Source organism: Stegodyphus dumicola, chromosome 3 (assembly GCF_044657685.1).
Source record: "Stegodyphus dumicola isolate Sdum_Otavi_A_Nest chromosome 3, ASM4465768v1".
Classification (NCBI taxonomy): domain Eukaryota; kingdom Metazoa; phylum Arthropoda; class Arachnida; order Araneae; family Eresidae; genus Stegodyphus; species Stegodyphus dumicola.
In genome coordinates this window covers 134,563,488-134,585,612 of record NC_140770.1, presented here as the reverse complement: position 1 = coordinate 134,585,612, position 22,125 = coordinate 134,563,488, and the positions used below count along the sequence as shown (strand labels likewise).

The 22,125-nt window shown below is 35.4% G+C and overlaps 1 long non-coding RNA gene across 4 annotated transcripts in view; it reads left to right on the top strand.

Moving 5' to 3' along the window:
- Positions 1-6,636, top strand: part of LOC118203648 (uncharacterized) — a 266,369-nt gene extending 259,733 nt beyond the window's left edge. For all 4 annotated transcript variants that reach the window (XR_015040019.1, XR_015040020.1, XR_015040021.1 and 1 more), the window contains exons 2-3: positions 158-370; positions 6,420-6,636. This is a non-coding gene — a long non-coding RNA (uncharacterized LOC118203648). The remainder of the gene's footprint in view (positions 1-157; positions 371-6,419) is intronic.
- The last annotated feature ends 15,489 nt before the right edge of the window (positions 6,637-22,125 follow it).

The following is a 22,125-nucleotide window of genomic DNA, read 5'->3' as shown; positions in this document are numbered from 1 at the left end:
TTAACATATATGAAGAATTGAATATGAATTAAAAAACGGCAGCTTCTGTTTTCCACTTGATCATCAAGAATTAAAATCCAGACTTCATGAAATTTGAAACGTAAGATTTTTGTTAATTATTACATAATTAAATAATAAATAACTCATGTCTTTTCAGTTGCTCATCTTATTCTTCGCTCTTTTGGTCACGGTTCTGGCTGGTGCAAAGTCTTACTACGGTGGATATTATCCTCATTATTACGGCAAGAGTTGGCCTTATTACTACTACTACCCATCTTCTTACTATTGGCCGTACTATGGGAAATATCCATACTATTACTGGCCTTACTACGGATATGGGAAATACTGGTGGTAGAGTTTGAGGGATAAGGTAAGACAAAATGCTTTGATTATTTTTAACATTATTTAATGAAAAAATATCTCATTCCTGTTACATCCTATCTGGTTTAAGTAACTAATCTAAGCCTCTTCCTATGGAAAAGTATAGTTATTTTGTAATATAAAATGTCCATTCAACTTACATCGCATTCAAGTAAAGTGGCCGGACATCCGGAATTCTAAAAACTTATTTTTATACAAATTGTTTCATAATGTGTCGGTTCACCACTTTTTCACGGATAAAAAGAGTATGATGCAAAGGAAAAGGCTCGATGGAGGTGCTTAAAAAGGGATGATGGTATCGTCTAGCAATGCTAAAGCAGTCCCAGATCATCAGAACTCCGCCCAGCGTGAAGAAAGGATCCAAAGAGGGCAACGTAAAGATGCCCTAGCCATATATACCGCCACCACCGGCCTATAAAACGCCTGTGTGACACAAGAGATGCGGCTTTTCGCGTTGTTTACACCACTAATAGATTCTGCTATTCACCTACAGCAGTTGAGATCTCGATTCATGGGGTCAGATGGCATGCTTCCAGTTTTCTACTGTCCAGTAGCGATGCGATTGGGAAAACTGCAGCCACAGCAACTAGCAAGTCAATGGTTTCCACTGTGCTCATTTGCACCTGTCGTATAGCAAGTGTGTATAATATATTGTCTTCTCAATAGGGAACTCACGTGGTCTAAAAAATATTAGTTTCTGGAAAAAATTTCTACATTTTTTTATTTTGCTGTATTTCGTACTTAGAAACTGACACTCAAGTTAAATCTTCTGAAGAATTCCAAATGGATCATCTTTTAAAATACTATAGATTTAAAGTATGGAAAGGAAATCTTAATTTCCAAAAGAATCTATTTTTCGAAGAATAATTATCTGACAGCGAATTATGAATATTGTATTTCGTATCATTCAGTCACGTTTTCGTACAATTGTTCGAGTACGAAAACGTGACTGAATGATGTTTTCGAATATATAAAGGCGGCATAATTCTTTGAAGTTTGTATAACATTGATAACTGAACTCAACACCCTGGGAATAATAGTAGAAGCACGAAGTATATATCGGTAGTAAATGCAGGGAAGTATCTTATAGCGGCTGCCTCTAAAAGTGTATTATTTCTGAAAATATAAGTAAACAAAAAGAGTACTTCATAACATAATAAACATAAATAACTTCACTGATAATCAAGTGACTTAACACTTTCAGATTTAAACTGGTTCATATGCAAGTTACACATGTGCTAGTATCCAAGCGGCCAGTTCATTCACCAGGATTTAAATGCAAGTTAAACTACCACTGATTAGAAATCATATCGCCATTGGTGAGTTATAGCTCGTTTATTGCTTGAAGCTCGAGGAGGGTAATTAAATTTTCAAGCGGAAATCAGTAGAGTAATTAAGGTTGTTAAATACTTGGCTTGGATTATGTTCATATATAATGAATCAAGCTAACTGTTGCAGCCAAATAAGAAGACGTTTCAATTCACGTTATAAGGTATTTCTCCCGCCTTCTTAGCATGTCTTCGTAGTGTAGTGGTCTGCACGTTGGGCGCGTATTCCAGAGGTTCATGGTTCAATTCCCGGCGAGGTCGTTGCCCATTTTCCAAAGCGGTGACATTTCATTCGAAGCAAAATAGCGCAGTAAACAGATAAACGACCGCTGATAACGATATTTTGAGGGGTGCGATAGAAGCTGACACCCTGAAGACAAAACTCTTCAGGAGTGTCAATAGCTTGACAGAAGTCATTGCATTTTTTCAAAGAAGGAGCCAACATTGTTGAATGAGAAAGTTGGTCGTTTGTCTTCATCACAATGCTCGCCGTCCTGTGGCAAAAGTAACTAAAAACATTTTAGAGACACCAGTCCATGTTCTTTAGAGCTTTCGCCAATAAATATCACTTGTTTAGGGCTCTAGACAACCATTTATTAAATGAGGCTTTTGTTGGCAAAAGCCAGTTGCAGAACATTGTTTAGATACTTTTCGGCCCAAAGAATGAGTGGTTTAATTATAAAGACATATATGACTTTGTATCACATTGGAAGTAGTTGATTAACATAGACAGGGATTCTTTCTCTGAATGAATTTGTATTTCAGAAGGCTTTAACTAACATAAGTCCAAAACAGCTAACATTTTTGTGGATACCTAGTACATTTGCAACACGTGTAGGTCCTTCTAACATAAGAAACTCTTCTTTTTCCTTGATAACATTCTTTCGCAAGCTATGTGAATGAGTTTCGAGGCTAGACTGGTGTTTCCTATCTGACTAAAATTGTGTATGTTACCTACGAATTTCAGACACTCTTCCATAATCAAGTTTAAGATGTAGACTATTCAAACGGTTTTCTTCTGATCACTTATTTATATCAGCTCACAGTGAAAGAATTTCTTGTAATCTTTATGTATGAACTTTCTTGTAAACGTGTATCAATTTATTGAATTAAATGAAAAATGATAATAATTATAAAAAAAATCTGAAAGGTTTCATATTTTAAATTACGTCCAAAGAGGCTTTTATTAACATTTTGTGTGTTACTTTTATTTGTTAAATATCATGTTCTTTGCATTTAAACCATGAAATTCAGTTCAACAGCAATGTCGCAAAATAATTTCAAAATGAGCATATCTTTAGAATTTCCGATACACAGTTCCGCGCGTTGGAGATAAAAAGTGCCCGTAGAGTGTTGCCATTGCTCGCTTTAAAATCTTTGAGTTTGTTACTCAAAAATTCGTTAAAGTTTTACAAAATATGAAACAAATTCCAAATTTCAAATTTGGTCTTCCACATGCCCATATTCGTAGGAGGATTACGTCGTTCAAAAATCGATGGCTCTATGTACCGTTGTTTTATCACAATGCGAGAAATACACATACATTTATGCAGATTTTTCATTATTTAATTTCTTCAAATATAATGCAGGACTCTAACATTTGGTGGCAACAGTTTGAAAAGTGAAACGAACATTCAGAGTGATTCAACGCAAAACGAAAACAATAGTCCTTCAGGGACAAAGCCCTTTTGGACTAAAAGCCTTCCTCCACTCTCGTGTACTAATAAAAATAGCAAAAGAGTCAAGTATTCAATATTCATTACATCCTAAAACATTTTACCAAATATCTACTCACCGTGTGTCATTTCTTTAAGAAATCTTTGTTTTATTTAACCCAGTGGCCCGTAAATCAAACTGCATGCGAGCCGAATGTACAATCCAAAAGAAACCGTCGAACCGATTTTTTTTCTTTTGCCAAAATGAAAAGGATTTTGAACAAAACAAATTTTTAACTCAACCTTTAATTTCATTTACTTAACGTTTATCAAACCATACATCGATAGTAATAATAATAAAGCAAAGCAAACAATTCAAAATTATTTTTATTTTCTGTCTGAAATCTAAAGGTTGGTATCTGCAAGAAATTTCTGTTGGTTGCACTTTGTACAAAAGCATTGATAATTAAATATTAAAATTTCAGACTGATATTTATTTCAAATAATTCTAGTGTATTGAATTAATCGCTTATAACCTTGACTTACTTAAACTAAAAATAGACAAATTATGAAAACTTACAGCAGTAGAACCTTGAGTGTGAATAACTGTCTATAATCTTCCTTTTGTTAATTAGTTTTTTCTTCGATGAATACAGAAAAAGTACATATATTTATATGTAAATAATTATAAACTTCTTTATTTCGTATTACAACTTTTCAGCTATAACACCTCATCGTGTTTCGATTTTGATAACGTTGAAGAAAAGTAACTAGAAATTAACTGTATCACGAATGATAGATGCTCATTGGTTAGTTCTTTACGTTTACTAATATTCAGCTGCGAGAAAAACTGTTCACAAATATATTTCCAAACAAAGAGATTATTCTCATTGCAAAAATCAAAGGTATTTATTTTTCTTTTGACAAGTACGGAAAATGGCTAATAAAATCTGTATCATCAGAGCTTTAAATAAGATCACACTGTAAATTAATTAGCTCCATTTGTAGATTTTTTCTGCTTTCTAAAAGTCTTTCGTTCACTTTTAATGGTAATGAAAATCATGTAAAATCAGACTCAAAATCATTAAAAACTTAAACTCTTCTTTAGTTTCTTGCCACAGAAATTAATTTTCTGATAATGCTAATAAGTTTACTAGAAATATATTCGAGGGGTACACGAAGCCTGCAGGCCACCAGTTTGAGGTCACTGCTTTAACAGACTATCTTAACTCTCACGATTGAGCAGTATTATATTTCCTGATTATCATAACCTTCAAAGAGTCGAGGTTTGTTCAAGCTGGGTTTTTTCAAGTTTCCTCACGTATTTGTTGCGGAAAGTATACGTTGAGTTGTTTCATTTCTTTTTTGGTAACCGCAAACATAATTCAATTATTAATGTACAGATTTAAAAGAAACACGACTATGCTGAGAATGGAGGGAAAATTTTTATCTATTTTGTTTTCAATTCCAATTTCTTTTCTTGCGTTATTGCTGAAAATTTTCAAGTGTCTTAAAACTATTTTTGCATTACTATGATGTGATTTCAGGGAAATACCACCATTATGTCGACCAACATTTTAAAAATTCATCTCGAACTATTATATCCGGTAAATTGTCGAAGATATATACTAAAGCGAAAGCCTACATTAAAATTTGAGATTGTCCGTCACAATCAGGCTGTCGGGTAATTCTTTTTAAAAATTCACATTCGCTGACGTAATTGGTTAAAAAATGTTATAAAGCCGTATGTTATGTTCTTTAGCTATAAATGTTTTCTCTAATGGTTTTACTTGTATATATTGTTCTGTGATTTTACAGTCAACAATCGTTATAGCATAAAATAGTTAAGTATGTTGAATATTATTAACGTAAAGACTTAAAACAAATTTTCCCTTAAATTCAAGTAAAAATTAAGTTACAAAGTCTAAGCAAAAGCGTTCAAAATCGAATAGTTCTTCGAGATTATTTTCTCTTTTTAAAAGCAAAACTTAACTATTTGTAACTGCTTTATTTTTTCAATCATTGAATGGAATTAAATCTTCTAATTTTCGCATACTTATTCCCATTTAAACGAAAACCAAGAAAAAGAGCCTTATATTTTCTGAATATAAACGAAAAGAATACTGAAAACATTAAAACGAAATCATGGTTGACGCTTAAACTTTGTTACACCAAGACGAAACTATGAATTATCTTCATCAAACTTCTTTGCTTGGGTATTCCATTTCAAGCAAATGTAGAATGTATTTCCCTAGAATTGTTCAAAATCACTTTGATTTGTTTTGAATGGGTATATTAAATGTATTTATTTAAATACTTAAATAATTATTAATATTTGAATATATGCTTGCAATTATTGCCTATTGTATTGTTTTAAAGAAAATGATACCATATCGCAAGCCATATTGTCAGTTTCAGTTATCTGCGCGTTCTCACAGCCTCAGTTTTTTGAAAAAAATTCTTGAAAATATCATAGTAAATAGTGTAAAAATATATATATAAATTTTACATTCTCTTGTCATACTTTTTACAGTACTGTTAACTGCTAATTTATTTACGGCGAATGAACCAGACCCTGTCTAAAAAATATTAAGTTTGCTTATTGTTGCACGATGGAAAACTGCCATCACAAACCATCAGCGTGAAACAAAACTGTCTACTAAAAATGAAAAAACGGAAAGAATGAGAAGTTTTATTTTAATGTGATAGATGACTTCTTTATTTACAGTCATGACTATTCTTCGGTTGTTTATCATGGTTTCTGTTTGTTCTGAATATTGAATTTTGTAGCTTCCCTCGGATTCAGCGCGGCTTTGAATTAATCGTTGACTTTGGTAAATCGGGATTTGAATGCACGAAAACGAATAGGGTTGATATTTGGGGATATGGGACCTCATTCTCGGTTAGGAATTTGCAGTTTACCGTGCTAAAACAGATAAATCTTCATGTCATATTATTGTGATAGCTCAACTATATGTTTTCGTAAATAAAATTAAATTATTATTTACTCTTCTCTGTTATAGTTAAATTTAATGCTTATTTCCTTTCATTTCAGGATGTCTGCGGACTTAATTTGACACTCTGTGAAGTAATCTGAGAATTTAACAGAAGCCTGATGTCTAAGATTCCAGGATTCCAAAGCATATAAAACTATGAAATTTGTGCAAGATCATTTTAAACACATCAAATTCCTACGCACGTGTAAAAATTGTACATTACGATTTTAAATTTTTTTATGCATTGTATTCCAATAAATATTTTCAAACAATTGGTATTTGCGTATACTTCTTTCTAATTCTAGAATGATGTAAATCCTTTCTTTAAAAGAAATTGAAATATAAGTTTTTAATTGGTATTTTTTTCAAATTTTATTTCAAACGAGCGTTTCTTGTAGAAACATCATGGAGAAAAATTAATAATTAACTTAAAATAATTAATAAATGAACAGGCGAAAATAATGTATCATATAATATAACAGGAACAAAAGATTAATAATTCTCTTTATAAAATTCATATACAATTTTATAGCGCGTACAGAAAAAGCGTTTGGGTGCCCCTTGATAAACTTATAAAAATAATGGCTTATGCTTTTGACATTAAGAGATTTTAATTTTAATTTTAATGCGTGGCATTTGATTACATGCCACGCTTTCAGTATTCGTCACATAAAATTATAGATGAATTTAGTAAAGGAAATTTAATCTCTTGTTCCCATTAAATTAAAGATAATTATTTTTTTCCTTTTAGTTCAATAATTACTTTATGAGTTTCAAATAAAATTTTATATTATTAAAAAAGTATTCACATCTTTTTAATCTCAAATGATACTTTATCAATTAATCTTATCAGGTTCAGTGTTTCTCCTTACTTGCTTGGGGAACATTGAGGAACCTGACTCGGAACAAAGAGCTTACTAAAGCTATGTTCAATAACTGTGGTAAGTAGACAGGATACACAAGAAGGGTATACAAAACCCTTTATTTTTCTCTATTTACAATAATTTCCGTACTTCGGAATACAAAGACCCACTACTTGTGGTCTAAACGTAAGAATATAAAATTAGAACTAAACTCTAACTTAACTTTGAAATAATAAACGTGGAAGATTGGCCTTATATTAACAGGAAGCCGTATGTAGTACAGAGAACTGTTAACACTACAATACGTTAAAAATTATCAAGAGGATTAAACCTCTGGCCTGGAAGGCAACCAGCAACTGAGTAAAACTTCTAAGGCAAGCGGCCTGCTTCGTCTAACTCCTTCCTCTCTCTCGCTTGGCAAAAAGCCACCACTTAAGTACTTGGCGTTCGCCAGACAAATTTTGCATAAATAGGTTAACGCTTTTAATTCTGGCCGGACGTAGAAAATAAGAAGTGATAGTAAAGATTTAAAATAAAATAAACGTTAGTAAAACTTAAGATCCTTACATACTTCCCGCCAGAGTTAATTAGTTTGAAACTGAGGTCTAAAATGACATTCTTGAAAACTTTTAGCTCTAGAATCTAACGCGAGGCCAATCTTTTACAAACATTTCTCACTAGAAACTAGAAATTTAAAAAAAAATTTGTTTTTACAATAGCAGCTCCATGGACACCCAATTTTTCATCTGTACTGCATCTAAACAGGAGCTTTTATTCAAATCTGGTTACTTCCAGAGATCTGGAAGGAAAACTAGTTTAATGAAATGTTACACAAGGAAATGGCAAGTAACATGTATAATTATATTTCTCTTAACATTCTTATTTCATTCATGACTATTTTAATTATCTCTCCCCGTGCTCTCTGACATGTGTTGTAAAAGAACACCAAACACGAATGTGTTTATGTATACGTGTTCAACACTTCCTCCTACAATCAAAACACTAACGTGTTAAAATTCAACATACCAAGACCTCGTAACACACCCTAACTTCAACTCTAAACCCTGAGGTACTATTCTGAAAGTGGCTAACTCTAAAGTGTAGCGTCAGAGAGCCTAACTACATCGTTCAACCTTTAACACATATTCGCCATGATTTAGTCTTTACAGTCACACGAATAACAAATTTTTAACATTACTTTCACTTTTACCATATCACGGTATTTCTTAACATTTAAAATAACAGTTCACATTGTATATAAGAACATATCAACATGCTGTTAATTTTTCGCATTTGAAAACATACATTAGTAGTACATTGTTAACTTCTATTCTTTTCAAAGCGAGTGCCAATTCTTTCTACATTGAAATACTACATTTCAAAAAGTCTTTCAGACTAAAACTTCTTTCTTGCCAGAATGTTTTAAATAAAATTTATACAATAACTTTTACAATATTTAAGTATTTACACATCGCTATTATACATCAACTTTAGTTTTACGCGCGAGTAATTGAAAAACATAATACCAAAATCGGTAACAACTCATTTCTCGCCTTTTTGGCGATAAAGGTAGACCTCGCATGAGGTAAAACGTCTTGAAATCTGCCACTTGCAGTAAGAATGAAAGATTAACTTAAGTTTGCAAAGTAACATAAAATTTTACTTATCTTTGTGATATTCGGACATTCTTTTCTGAGCCCAGTCCTGGAAGGTAGCGCATATTCTCGTTTCATTTATCCTCCTTCTTGTGCGGGCTCGCCCTTCAGAGCCTTCCTCTAGAAGCTTTCTTTTTTTTCCAGTTCGGTCACCCTTGAATACCTTCTTTTTCGCCTTTGCCTGTGGTCTTGGCCGTTTGATGGCAGCTGGTCTTGGCGGAACCGGGAAACTTCTTTCGCGTTCCTGCTTGGACCTCGTTGCTGGCCGTTCAAATTTTCCTTGTAACTTTTCCTCCGCTGCTGGTGGCCCTTCCGCAGTTCGGCGACATTTGCTGCGGAGAGTCCTCTCGGATGACTAGATCTTCCTTTTTAGAGCCGGGTTATAGTTGCCGTCATTTCTCCTGGCTCTCTTTGCATACGTCGTCCTTCTCCCTTCTTCATTCTGGGGGTGTTCGTGAGCTCTCTTTTCTGGACGGTGGAACGGCTTCTTTTTCTTGTTACCTTCAATTTTCCCGCGGGGAAACTTTCTTTTCACTTGCTCCTGCCTCTTAATGGCTTGCCCTTGTACTTGTCGTTGTTCCAACTCTGGAGCTTGTGCCTGCCGCGTCTGCCGTGCCGGATCCTGCAAAAGATCTGTAAATATTTGCATTTTATTACGATCATAGTAGGGTTTGATTTGATCAATGTTTGAGGAGCAGGTTTCACCATTCTTGGCTTTTAACACTACTACAGCGTGAGTTATTTTTTCTATGACATATGGTCCTTCAAATCGTGGAAAAAAATTGGCAGTTTTATCTTCTGGTGCTGAAGAAAGTGAATGCTTAATTTTTAATACTTCATTCCCTACTTTATAAGTTACTCCCCGTCGTTTCAAGTCATAATATAGCTTTTGTTTTCTCTGTGCTACTTCAGTATTCTTTTTTTGCTTCTTTAATTAGTTTTTCTATATCACTCATTTTAAATTCTGGGGCTCTTTGTTGCACATAAAATAATTTATTTAACGGCGTTATAATCTTTCTGCCTAAAAATAACTCAGCAGGAGTTTTGCCCGTTGTATCATGTTTTGCGATCCTAAGGGCGAAAGCAAATTTATTGTCATAGTTATCCCATCTTTTATGAAAATTTTTAACATAACTACGGATAATTTTCATTATATTTCTATTGACCCGTTCCGCTATATTTGATTGCGGCCGATACGGGACCATTTTTAAATGACGTATGCCCAGTTTTTGGCACATGTCTTCAAATATATTACTTACAAATTGAGGACCATTATCCGATATAACTTTTAGGGGCGCCCCGTATTTTAAAATATATTTATTTAAAATAGAATCAGTAACTAATTTCGCTGAGGCTCGTTTTAAGGGAACAATTTCGGTCCACTTACTAAAATGATCAACCATAACAAGGAGATAGCGACTTTTATTTAACTGACTTTTTGGGAAAGGGCCCAATAAACCGATGCCAATTATTTCATTTGGAAATTCGGATTTAATACTATTTAGAAACCCGGCCGGGCGGAAATTAATATAATTAACTGCTTGACATGTTGGGCAGGACTGGACATATGCCCTTGTTAACTTTTGCAGTTCAGGAAAGTAGACTGCCTTGCGTACGCATTGGATAGTTTTTCGAATACCAGCATGAGAAGCTAAAGGGCTGTCATGCAACTCCTGCAGGATATTTAATCTAAGACTAGCTGGGATTACAGGTCGAAATTCGTTGTTGGAATTCGTAGTTTTTGTATAAAATAATAGACCATCTATTAGTTCGTAATGGGCCGCCCTATTTCTTATCGCCACAATATCTTAGTGGCTAAAATTTTCAGGATCCTTTAAATTCTCATAAATGCTTCCAAACTCAGGATCCTTACCCAGTTCGGTTATTACAGTTTCTCGGGAATTTATTGTACATGCTGTGAGCATTGCCACCTTTACAGTATTACCTTCTTCATGTATTTTAATTCTGGATAGGGCATCTGCTACGATATTTTCCTTTCCGGGGGTATGCTTGATTACCAGATTATATTCTTGTAACTTGAGTGCCCATCTTATTAACCTTGGGGATAAGTTTTTCCCTGAGTACAATCTATTTACCGCCGCATGATCAGAGTACACTGTTATTGGCGCCTTTCCAAAATAGACTCGGAACTTTTGCACTGCTAACAGAACTGCAAGTGCCTCTCTCTCGGTCGCGGAATAGTTTCTTTCTGTTTGATTTAAAGTTCGGCTAAAAAATGCCACGGGCTGCTGATTTTGCGAAAGTACCGCTCCTACCGCATAATCCGAAGCATCCGCTGAAATTTCTAAATTCTCATCCTTTTCAGGAAATTTCAACACAGGGGCTTGCGTTAATGCTTGTTTTAATTTTTCGAAAGCACTATTGGCTTTGGCCGTCCACGAGAATCTTGCCTTTTTCCTTTTTAATTTTAACAATGGTTCAGCAATAGCTGCAAAATCTTTTATAAAGGACCTATAATATGAACAAAGTCCTAGAAAAGAAGAGAGATTCTTCGCCGTGTTTGGAGTCGGATACTTTTGTACAGCCATTATTTTTGATTCGTCTGTCTCGATTCCTTTCTGAGATATTTTGTAACCTAAATATTTTAATTCAGGGGCTTCAAATTTGCACTTTTCGACATTAACTTTTAGACCGGTCTCATTTAATAAAGAAAACACCTGTCTTAAATCCTGTACATGTTGGTCGAGATTATCACTAGTAATAATGATATCGTCTAAATAGATAAATGTGGACTTTCCAAGAACAGGCCTTAACACAATGTCCATACATCGCTGAAATGTTGCCGGTGCCCCTGAAAGGCCAAACGGCATACGCAGAAATGCATAAGTGCCAGACTTGGTTATAAAAGCAGTCTTAGGCACGTCCTCAGGCCTAACCCCTATTTGAAAATAACCAGTCGTTAAGTCTAAAGTCGTCATATATTTGGTGGATGTTATGTTCCTTAGAATTTCTTCAATAATAGGTAACGGTATACCGGATATTTAGTTATGGAGTTTAATTTACGGCAGTCAATTGCGAATCTCCACCTTTTTGGATGTGTCAAAGGATAGTCATTATTTTTCTTACATAAAACCACCGGGCTAGCATAACTATTTGAGATGGGCGTTATGATCCTTTTACGTAGCATATCGGTGATATGCCATTCTATAATTTTTTCCTTATTCTTATCATACCGGTATGCTTTGTGGCGAACTGGCATTGAATCTCCGGTGTAAATACTATGTTTAGTAACCTGAGTAAATCCTGGAATAACACTAAATAACGAAGCAAATTCACTTACCACTTGTCGGATTCTTCGTTGCTCTTCATTAGCCAGGTGGTCAAGGTTTAACATCGGCGGTTCAGCCTTTCCTTCACGAACTGGTTTCATTGTCAGCTTAAGGGACGCTTCATTAAAATCTAGCGTTGCTTGTGCCTCTGAAAGAAAATCTATTCCTAAAATAATATGTGCTTGCAGATTTTTTACTATGAAAAACATAACCTTTACTTGTTCGTCCTTGATACGGACATCCAGCGGTAATTTACCTATACACTTACATCTTTCTCCTTGCGCAGCTAACACTGTCGTATTATCCGAATTATATATCCGTAACTCCTGGGTGAGTTTTGAATATCCCTGCAGTATTGCCTCTAGAGCAGCCTTAGAGTCACAGTAAATTACAAGTCCGCTGGCTTTATCACTATCATTTAAGTCGATGTAAATTCTCAAGGCCTCCTGAATTGCTCTTAATTCACATGTGAAGTTGGAAGCGATGTTGCCTGCTCCGTGGCTTTGGAGTATAGTTGCTCCATTTGACCGATTGATATGATTTGGTGAAAGATACCGGCTTCAGCCTGTTGGTTAGTCTTATCTGATGAACCATTTGTGTAAATGTTTACCAAATCAGCTCCCAAAAAGGACTCAATTGTTCGAGTACCTTTTTTCTTGATAATGGCTTCAGTTTCCATTTTTGTACAAAGCTCACGTTCTGAATAGCTCACATTTACTTCCGAAACTTCTGTTACGTCAAATGGTCGAAAAGGTCCAGCAATTTTGCAAAACAAAATCAGAAGTTATGTTAAAAATCTTATACGAACTTCATGTAAAAGATTTTTATCTGATGGTATAAACAATAAAATTCTAAGAGTGTTAGTTTTCGTAAACGAAGATATGTACAACAACTAGATTCGACATTATAGTTTAAAACGTCTAAAAAAAATTTTGAAAAAAATTCGCTTGAGCACACTGTTTCATCAGCTACAGTGTGTGCGTGCAAAATTTGTGCCTCACAGCTTATCAGGAAATTCTTTAAAAATCGACGGCGATAATGTTGTTGAAAAATACTAATTTTTTTTAAGATGGTGTGATCTGCAATATGTTTCACGGATATTAAGATGTTTTCCTTTTTTAACTGTATTATCTTTATTGAAGTAAAATACGAGAAGCAAAAAGTAATAGATATTTCTTTCTCTTGCATTACAATAAACAAGAATTTGATCTACAAGAAAAAAAGCGACGAATTATCCGGCTTTTTCGATTTGGTAATGGCCTGCATTAGTTCCCATATTTGAAGCTAATAGGGCCTGATTTCTTCAAAGGCAAACTGGGCACGAGCTCCAGGCTTTCACTTTGAAAGAGACATTCATTCATTCTACAGTATTTATAATATGTAAAATACTATGCTTTTTTTTTCCAAGTTCAAGAATTTTAAAACATAAAATTATTCTCAAGTATAAAGTATTAAACTTTGTATTTTAATTTTTTATAACTTTCTTTAAAAATCTTATCATCCAGCATCGTGGTCAGCGTTGTCCAGTTACTCTCTCGATAATCATTCCAGCAGATTGTGTTTACACACTGAATGGCTTAAATAGAAGTTTGATAATTCTCTCATACACACATCAAACTTTATTTCTCGAAATCCCAGTTTCTTGACACAAGCTAGAGACGTACATTAATTAAGAAATTTGGTTGTTTTATAGGGGCAACGTGTAAGGTCCAATATATGCCTTCGAGAGTTTAATACACTACTCGACATTGAAAATGCAACACCAAGAAGGAGTGGTCAGAAATTGATGTAATTTGGATAAAAGACAGAGACAGCAAGCAGCAATAAGTGATCTTTATTTCAAAATGATAGTCAGAATACAGAGCGAGAACAGCGTCGGCTCAGTAGGATAGTTGATAGTTGAAAGTTGACGGAGGACGTGTGCACCATCCCTTTACCATAATGGTTAATTGGCATATGCAACACGTCCACCTCTATCTAGAGCCGAATGGGTCACACAAGCACCTCGCACCCGGCGCCGAAACCCAGCAACCGGATCATCCGGGTGGCAGTCCAACAGACCAAAAGAGTCCCCAATAGCATGTGCTCATCAACCGCCCAGGCCGAGCATTTATTGAATAAAATTGCAATAAATACATGGCCAAATAAGTGCTCAAAATAGTACATAGTTACATAAAAATAGATTGCAAACGGTGCGAGACACATAAGAATAATAATAAAACTACACAGTAATATACACACTAGTATGTAAGATAATAAAGCAATACAAGAAGATAACAATAATATAATTTAGTAGAAAAATAATGGCTGTTGCAATGAATGGCTTGCTCAAAACATAGTCAAATTTAGACAGTCTAAAAATGCTTTACCCAAACATGCAATACTGTGAGTGTTATACCAAACATACTATGTAGGACCACCGCGGACAGCGATGCACGAAGAAACACGTCTAGGCCTAGAGTCAATAACAGTGCGGATGGTGTCCTGAGGGATGGCTCTCCATTGCCTTTCAACCATTTGCCCCAGTTCCTCTTCTGAACGAGGCAGGGGCAGAGTCTTCAAACGGCGTCCAATCACATCCCACACATGTTCGATTGGTGAGAGGTCAGGAGAGTACGGTGGCCAGGGAAGTATCTGTATACCTTGCAGAGCATGTTAGTATATGCGAGCATTGTGTGGTCGGGCTTTATGCTGCTGAAAAATTGCATTAGGCAGCCCCTGAAGGTAGGGGATTGCCACCGACCGCAGTACATTATCCAAGTATCGTTGGGCCGTCATAGTGCCCTGAATACGAAATAGAAGTTACCCGGAATCGTAGACAATAGCGCCCCAAACCATTATACTACGTTGTCGTCCGGTGGGGCGTTCCAGAGTTACTGCCGGATTAGATCTGTCTCCACGTCGACGCCGCACACGTATGCGGCGACTGTCACTGGATAAACAGAAGCTTGACTCATCTGAGAACACGACGTTTCGCCATTCTTTCATCCAGATCGCTCCAGTCCGGCACAATTCGAAACGTTGGCGTCTGTGCTGTGGGGTCAATGGCAGTCTTCTTAACGGGCGCCGTGAGTGCAGGCCACGTTCAATCGACGGTAAATGGTTCTGGTCGACACGAAAACACCCAGAGTATCTTTCACATGCTGCAGAATCGCGGTACAAGTGACTTCACAGCTTGTCGGCGGATGCGTCGATCCACGTGTGCTGACGTCACTCTGGCAGCACCTGCACCCCTCCTTCTTCCCACACTTCCTTGTTCCAACCATGTTCGCCATAGCCGATGCACCGTGATCGCATCCATGTGAGTATCAGCTGCGATTTGACGTAAGGACCAACCTTCCCTTCTCAGTGCGATTACCATACCCCTCGTAAAATTGTCTATCTGCTGGAAGTGCCTTCGTTGACGGCGGCCTGGCATTCTCTTCTATTACACGTATCCTCCGGGACAAAAACCAACTTTCTTCGATAATTCGTCTGGCAGAAATAACGACACGAATATTTCCCATTCTGTACGTTCCTTCCCTTATATCTTACTTCACGTGCGTCGGAGAGCTGCGCATTTCACATCATTCGCATAACTCAGTGAAGTGCGTCTACTCTAAAATTTGCCTAAATTTTAGACCACTCCTTGGTGTTGCATTTTCAATGTCGAGAAGTGTATTACAGTGAATGGGTCCAGTCATCCTAGATTAATTGCTTCTCAAATAGTCCAAGAAATTACTTATTTTTGAGAATAAACTTATAGATGTCTTTCTCACCATTCACCATTTACCATTCACCCTACTTTCTTCCCTCCTACTATCTTCTCTTAGCAACTTTTAACTGCCCTCTTTTGCCTCGTCAAACCAGCTTTCGGGTTGCCAGTTTTCGGGTTTTACAACACAAAATATATCCAAGTAGTCGCAAAGGATTTCATTATAACTAGTCATGAATTTACTCTGTACCACCATTGGTACCACATCCATTCAAGGTCTCACAACAAGTTTCGCCCAATAGTTTTCCGCATTTCAGACAGGGGTCGTTAGGCCTTGCAAGACTCAACGCAGGTTCAGAAGTGAAACAAAGGACTGGAGGCACGTCATTCTACTCGAAGGGCCGAAGCCACCTACCTTCCAGGATAGTATTGACTGCCCCTTCTGGTACCAGGAACCGGGTCCGTCCCAGAGTAGTTATTGCCATAGTATAATACTAAGCCAGTGTTTACTATTGTAGAGGTTAGGAAAACAAAAGGACTATAACAAAAAGCGGGCACTTAATGTTTGTCAAGAGTATTTGTAAAGAGAAAGCTTCACTCTAGCCGATCTTTCTCAACTGAAACCAGATTGGGTACGCCGAACAAGAGTTAAGGGCGTAAAATTCCACACAGAACGATTGCCTTCTCATTTGTTACACACGAAAGTTTTTGAAAGTTTCCAATGGATTTGATTTCCGGGTTTGATGTGCATTGGAAGAAAAGATATCAAGGTACAAAGTAAAAGGGTTATTTTGGAATAACAATTAATAAAACACCACTTATTCATGACATATGACACATGACATTTTGGGAAACTTCATAGTTTCATGGCCAAACTCGTAACGCTCCAACGGTTGAAATGAAATCAAATGTTATATAAACTAATGTAATGTAAAATAAGAACAAGTAGCTAAAGAAGAGACTGAAAATTAGCCTTAAATTAAGTTCCCTTTTATTTATTTATTTATTTATTTTTGGATAGAATATCTATGCTATTGAACCATTCAGTTTAAATTCATTATTATTTAATTATTAAAAGATACGGTATAGAAAAGAAATGCTATAATTTTCATCTCGAATTAAATATTATTAAATTAATATTTATAGCGAACCAGATAATACGATTTTTTAAACAATTCCAAAGTTAATTTTTAAAATGATCAGGACATAAATACCATTGAAAGACACAGTGAAAGAAATGATTTCCTCCTCCTTTTTCAAACGAAACTGAAATATTTAATTCTACAGTTTATTCACATACATGGTTATTGAATTAATAAGTATTTTAATGGCTTTAATTTGATCGTAACTGCAATTCAATCAAGGTTTACAGCAAAAATAAATTAGAATTCTATAGCTTCTTTTATCTTTGTAATCAATTTTTTAATCCAGGGAAAACTAAGAGCCTGGTTTAAAATATTTATGTTTATATTTAGTACTACACATGCTAAATTGAAGCTATGAAAACAAAATACACTCATGTCCATAAATTAAGGATAATTGAGTCACGCGGAAATCGAACTCTAAAATAAATATATCACCTGTAAAATCACTACACACATCTTTAAGAATCATATGCAAATTTCAGGAAGTAAACATATGACACCGATGGTATGTCACAATGGCGAGAAAGTAAGAGAGTGATATATAAGAAATAAAGGCAAAGACGTAAAATTGTTCGCAGGCGCTTTATAAGCATTTCAGTGCAATAACCGAATAGTTATGACACAAAGGACGCATTTGGATGATCTTTTGCATGGTAGAATTATCGGCCGTCTGGAATGTGGGCGTACCCAACTGGAAGTATCAGACGAACTTGGAATTGCCCAGAGTGTCATCTCCAGGCTTTGGCAACGATTCCAAGATGATGGTAATGTGAGTAGACGTTACAGCACAGGTCGCCCCAGAGTTACAACGCCGAATGAGGACCGGTATTTGGCAGTTACTGCCAAAAGAAACCGGAGCACAGCCTCAGACCTGTCTCATCAGCTATCTGGTACGACAATTTACCACAGTGCCACTGGTACGACAATTTCAAGTCAGACCGTGTACAGACGCTTAGGACAGATTGGTCTATATGCTTGTAGACCTGTCAGATGCGTTCTGCTTACTGCAACTCACTGTCGCCTGTGAGGTTAGCCTGGAGTAGAGAGCATGCATTGTGGACACCGCAACAGTGGACTTGTGTGATGTTTTCCGACGAGTCCAGGTTTAGCTTGCAGTCTGATTTTCGCCGGACTTTCATATGGAGAGCTCCAGGTACCCGTTACCACCAAGAAAACATCATTGAACGACACCGTTACGATGGTGCAGCGGTGCTCGTTTGGGGTGGAATTATTCTGGGTTCCAGAACTGACCTGCATGTTCAAATTGGAACCATGACAAGCCAAATCTATCGGGACGTCATTATGGAATAACATGTACGTTTGTTTCGGGGCGCCATGGGCGCACAATTTGTGTTTATGGATGACAACGCCCGTCCTCACCGTGCAAACATCGTAAGCGAATGCCTTCAATCGGATGATATCCCCCGTTTGGACTGTCCAGCATTCTCACCGGACTTGAATCCTGTAGAGCACGTATGGGACATGCTTGGCCGACAAGTTGCAGCTCGTCAACCTCCTCCTACATGTCTACCGGAACTTCGGAGAGCATTGCTTTTTGAGTGATGTAATATCCACCAAGATCAGATCGATAATTTGATACTCAGCATGCCGCCTAGGCGTTGTACGGACTGTATTGCATCGTCTGGGAGACATACAATGTATTAACAATCATACCAACCATGTAATATTGTTTTTTTTTATAATTTGCTCCAGGCAGAAAAGTCGCTAATGTTTTTAATAATATCAAACATATAGCATCTTTTTTTTGCTCTTTATCTTTTGTTTAATAAATAAGCTTTACAAATAAGTCAAATTTGTTTTGTTTCTAACTCTTCTTTTGCCTGATTTTGCATTATCCTTAATTTATGGACATGAGTGTATATAAGAAGGAAAAATGTACGTTTCTACTGAAATAACTTTGAATTCAAAATGTTCAATTATATGGTTATCTGATGAAATAGTTTATAGGAAGTGTACTTTATTTAATATAATTTGTATTAGTGACATCTACTACAATGAAAAAATTAAAGGAGTATGCCTCCATTACCATGTATCGCCGAGAGCATCTAGTTCTATAAATCAGGCCCCAATCTATTCTGTATAAATACATAAGATGAATCTAAGTGCATATAATTAAAAAGACATTTTGAATACATCAGATTCGGCCAGTAGCTGATGTGCAGATTTATTATTGTATAAAACCAGGAAGAGAAATTCTTGCCATTGTCTGCAGCCAGTGACGTTATTTTAGTTATAAATCAAGCTCCCTATCTGAGCTCATATCTGATATGCGAGCATGCATAATACTAATGTATGCAGCTTTGCTTGTATTAGTTATGCTTAGGAGGAATATAAACATGTTATTCTGAGAGAAAATACGACTGTAAGAGGCAACATGTCCTTCAGAATAATCCCTACGTTTAAGATCCAAGACGCTAAATTTCTCTGACCACCACTTTTTTAAATATTTCCAAAAAAAATAGTAGTAATTATTTACTTCTAGTAGAGAATTCTGTAACAAAAATGCATGATTAGAATCGTCTTTTTTTGATTATGCTAATGATATAAATGTTAGATATATATAAATTAGGATTTCAGGTACTCAAAGTTCATGAGAATTAAATACAGAACATTAAAAAAATAATGTTTACGCTTATTGAACGTGAAGAACAGAGACATTATCGAAGATGACTTGACTGTACATTTTGCGTTTGAATCTGTCATGTCTACGTTGACTCCGTGTGAGCGCACTGTAGGCATTATGCTGCTTTCAGTTCCATCACAGCTCGCCAGTAGCTATCCAATTTTGAATGCACGTAAATCTATACTCAGTCATATACACCTGAAAACCCGAAATGTGAATTTCCCGAATTTATTTCATATTTTGTAAATTTAATGAATTTTTCATCAATAAACTCATCGATTGAAACCGAACTGTGGCAGCACTGTTCGAAATAAAGCATTTTTATCTCCATCTCGCCAGACTGTTGCCATTTGGAATAATGGAAAATATTTCTCAGCCCAAAAGGGACGTTAATTTCCCATTTTTCAGCCCAAATGGGATATTAGTTTCGAAATAACATTTAGCGTCGAATCACTTAAAAGCATTATATCAATTTTCAAACTGTTGCCACCAAATATTATCGTCCTGTATCACATTTAAAGAAATTAAATAATGAAGAATCTGAATGATTGTATGCATGTTTCTATTTCATATTTTGTAAAACTTTAATGAATTTTTGATTAACAAACTTAACAGTTTCAAAGCGAGCAGTGGCAACACGCTACATTAAAAAAAAATTATCTTCAATGCGTGAGAATGTCTGTCGGAAATTCTTAAGATATGCTGCTTTTAAATATTTTGCGATTTTGCTGTTGAATCGAATTTTATTAGCGTAATCGCCAAGAACCTTTTAATAAATAAAGTAAACATGCAAAACGTTAATTATTATTAACGTTTTGCATGTTTACTTTATTGTTTACTAAAAGACCAAAAAATGTTTTGCAAAGCTATCTTAAGACAGAACTTTGATATGATTAACTGAGAAAAGACTGAAAAAATAGAAAAACATATTCCAAAGCTTAACGCTGCATCGGAAATTCTAAACCCATACATAGTACTATGCTGCTTTTAAAATTTTTGTAATTTTGATGTTGAATTGTATACGGCGTAAGTGTGAAGGAAATGATGCTTAATAATAAAGCTAAAAGGACCAAAAAAAAATGGATTAGTAGCAGTGAGTATAACAGCAGACTGGTTGACTGTGAACTCTGAGAGAACGTAAAAATCCTTAACAAACCTGTTTGGGCGACCATTAAAATCTGAAACTGTTCAGAGTATTATCATTTTTAATTAACAAAATGAAAATTTTTATTAACAAGACAAAAAGCATCTTAATAATTTCTAAATTTTGTTTACTAAATGTACATCAAAACATGCATATACAACAATAATAATATCCCACTAAAAATGGATTCAAATTTATATTTATTTTCTGTTTGAAATTTATTTTTAATGCAATGGTAGGAACATGCCTATTCAACATCGGCCACTCCTAAGGTCAGAAATGGTGGCCATTTTATTATGGAAGCGTAACCGTTCCTACCTATAAAGAGACAGACAGTTAAAATACTGACTTCTCCGGGATTCGAACGCGGTCTCTTCGGTACCCAGCAGTAGGCTTTTCTAGCTACTATATCGTCTGGACGACTCCATTTGAATCTGAAAACAACTAACTAAATACTAAATTATTAGACTCTTTCAAATAATTCTACCGTCTTTAACGCATCATTAAGTAAGTTGCATTAATTTAAAGTAAAAATAAACAAATTATGAATACTTTTCTAAGTTTTCATAATTTGTTTATTTTTTTAGTAACCAACCATAATAACTAAGCAAGACAACAATAAATAATGGCAACATAGTTTCTTTCTCTTATTTATTAAATTTTTCTTCGACGCATATGTAAAAATGTATATGTTTGTATGGGAATAATAATAAACTGCTTTATTTTAGTATAGCTTGACAGCTTGTTTCGATTCTGATAAAGTTTGCACCGTTCTAGAAAAATGACTAGGAATTTTCTTCATCACAGACTGTAGAGGCTGATCGGTCAGTTGGGTACTTTTCTGATTAATTTTCAGCTGCAGAAAGAAGCAGTTCTTTCATAAATATATTCTCAAACAAAGTGATTATTCTTAGTGCAAAAAATTTGCAACTGAGATTATTTATTTTTTGACAAATACAAAAAGAAGTTAATAAAATCTGTATCGCCAAATCTTTGATTTATATCAAATTGTAGATTAGTTAGTTCCACTTATCAATTTTTTTGCGCCTTATTTACGTTCATTTTAAATGGAATTCAAAACAGCATAAACTCGGACTTAAAGTAACTAAAATCTCGAAATCTTTGCAACATAATATTATGTGTTTATAGCAAATACATAATTAGAATGTCTTCGAAGTCTACATAAAATTGCTTCGGCAGCCACATGCAGCCCGTAGACCGCAAATTTGAGACCACCGGCCTATATAATATTTTTCGTAAAAGATTAAAATACCAACAATGGTTTTTGTATAGGTTTTAGAATAACGGATTCGTTAAGCGGGAAGCCTAT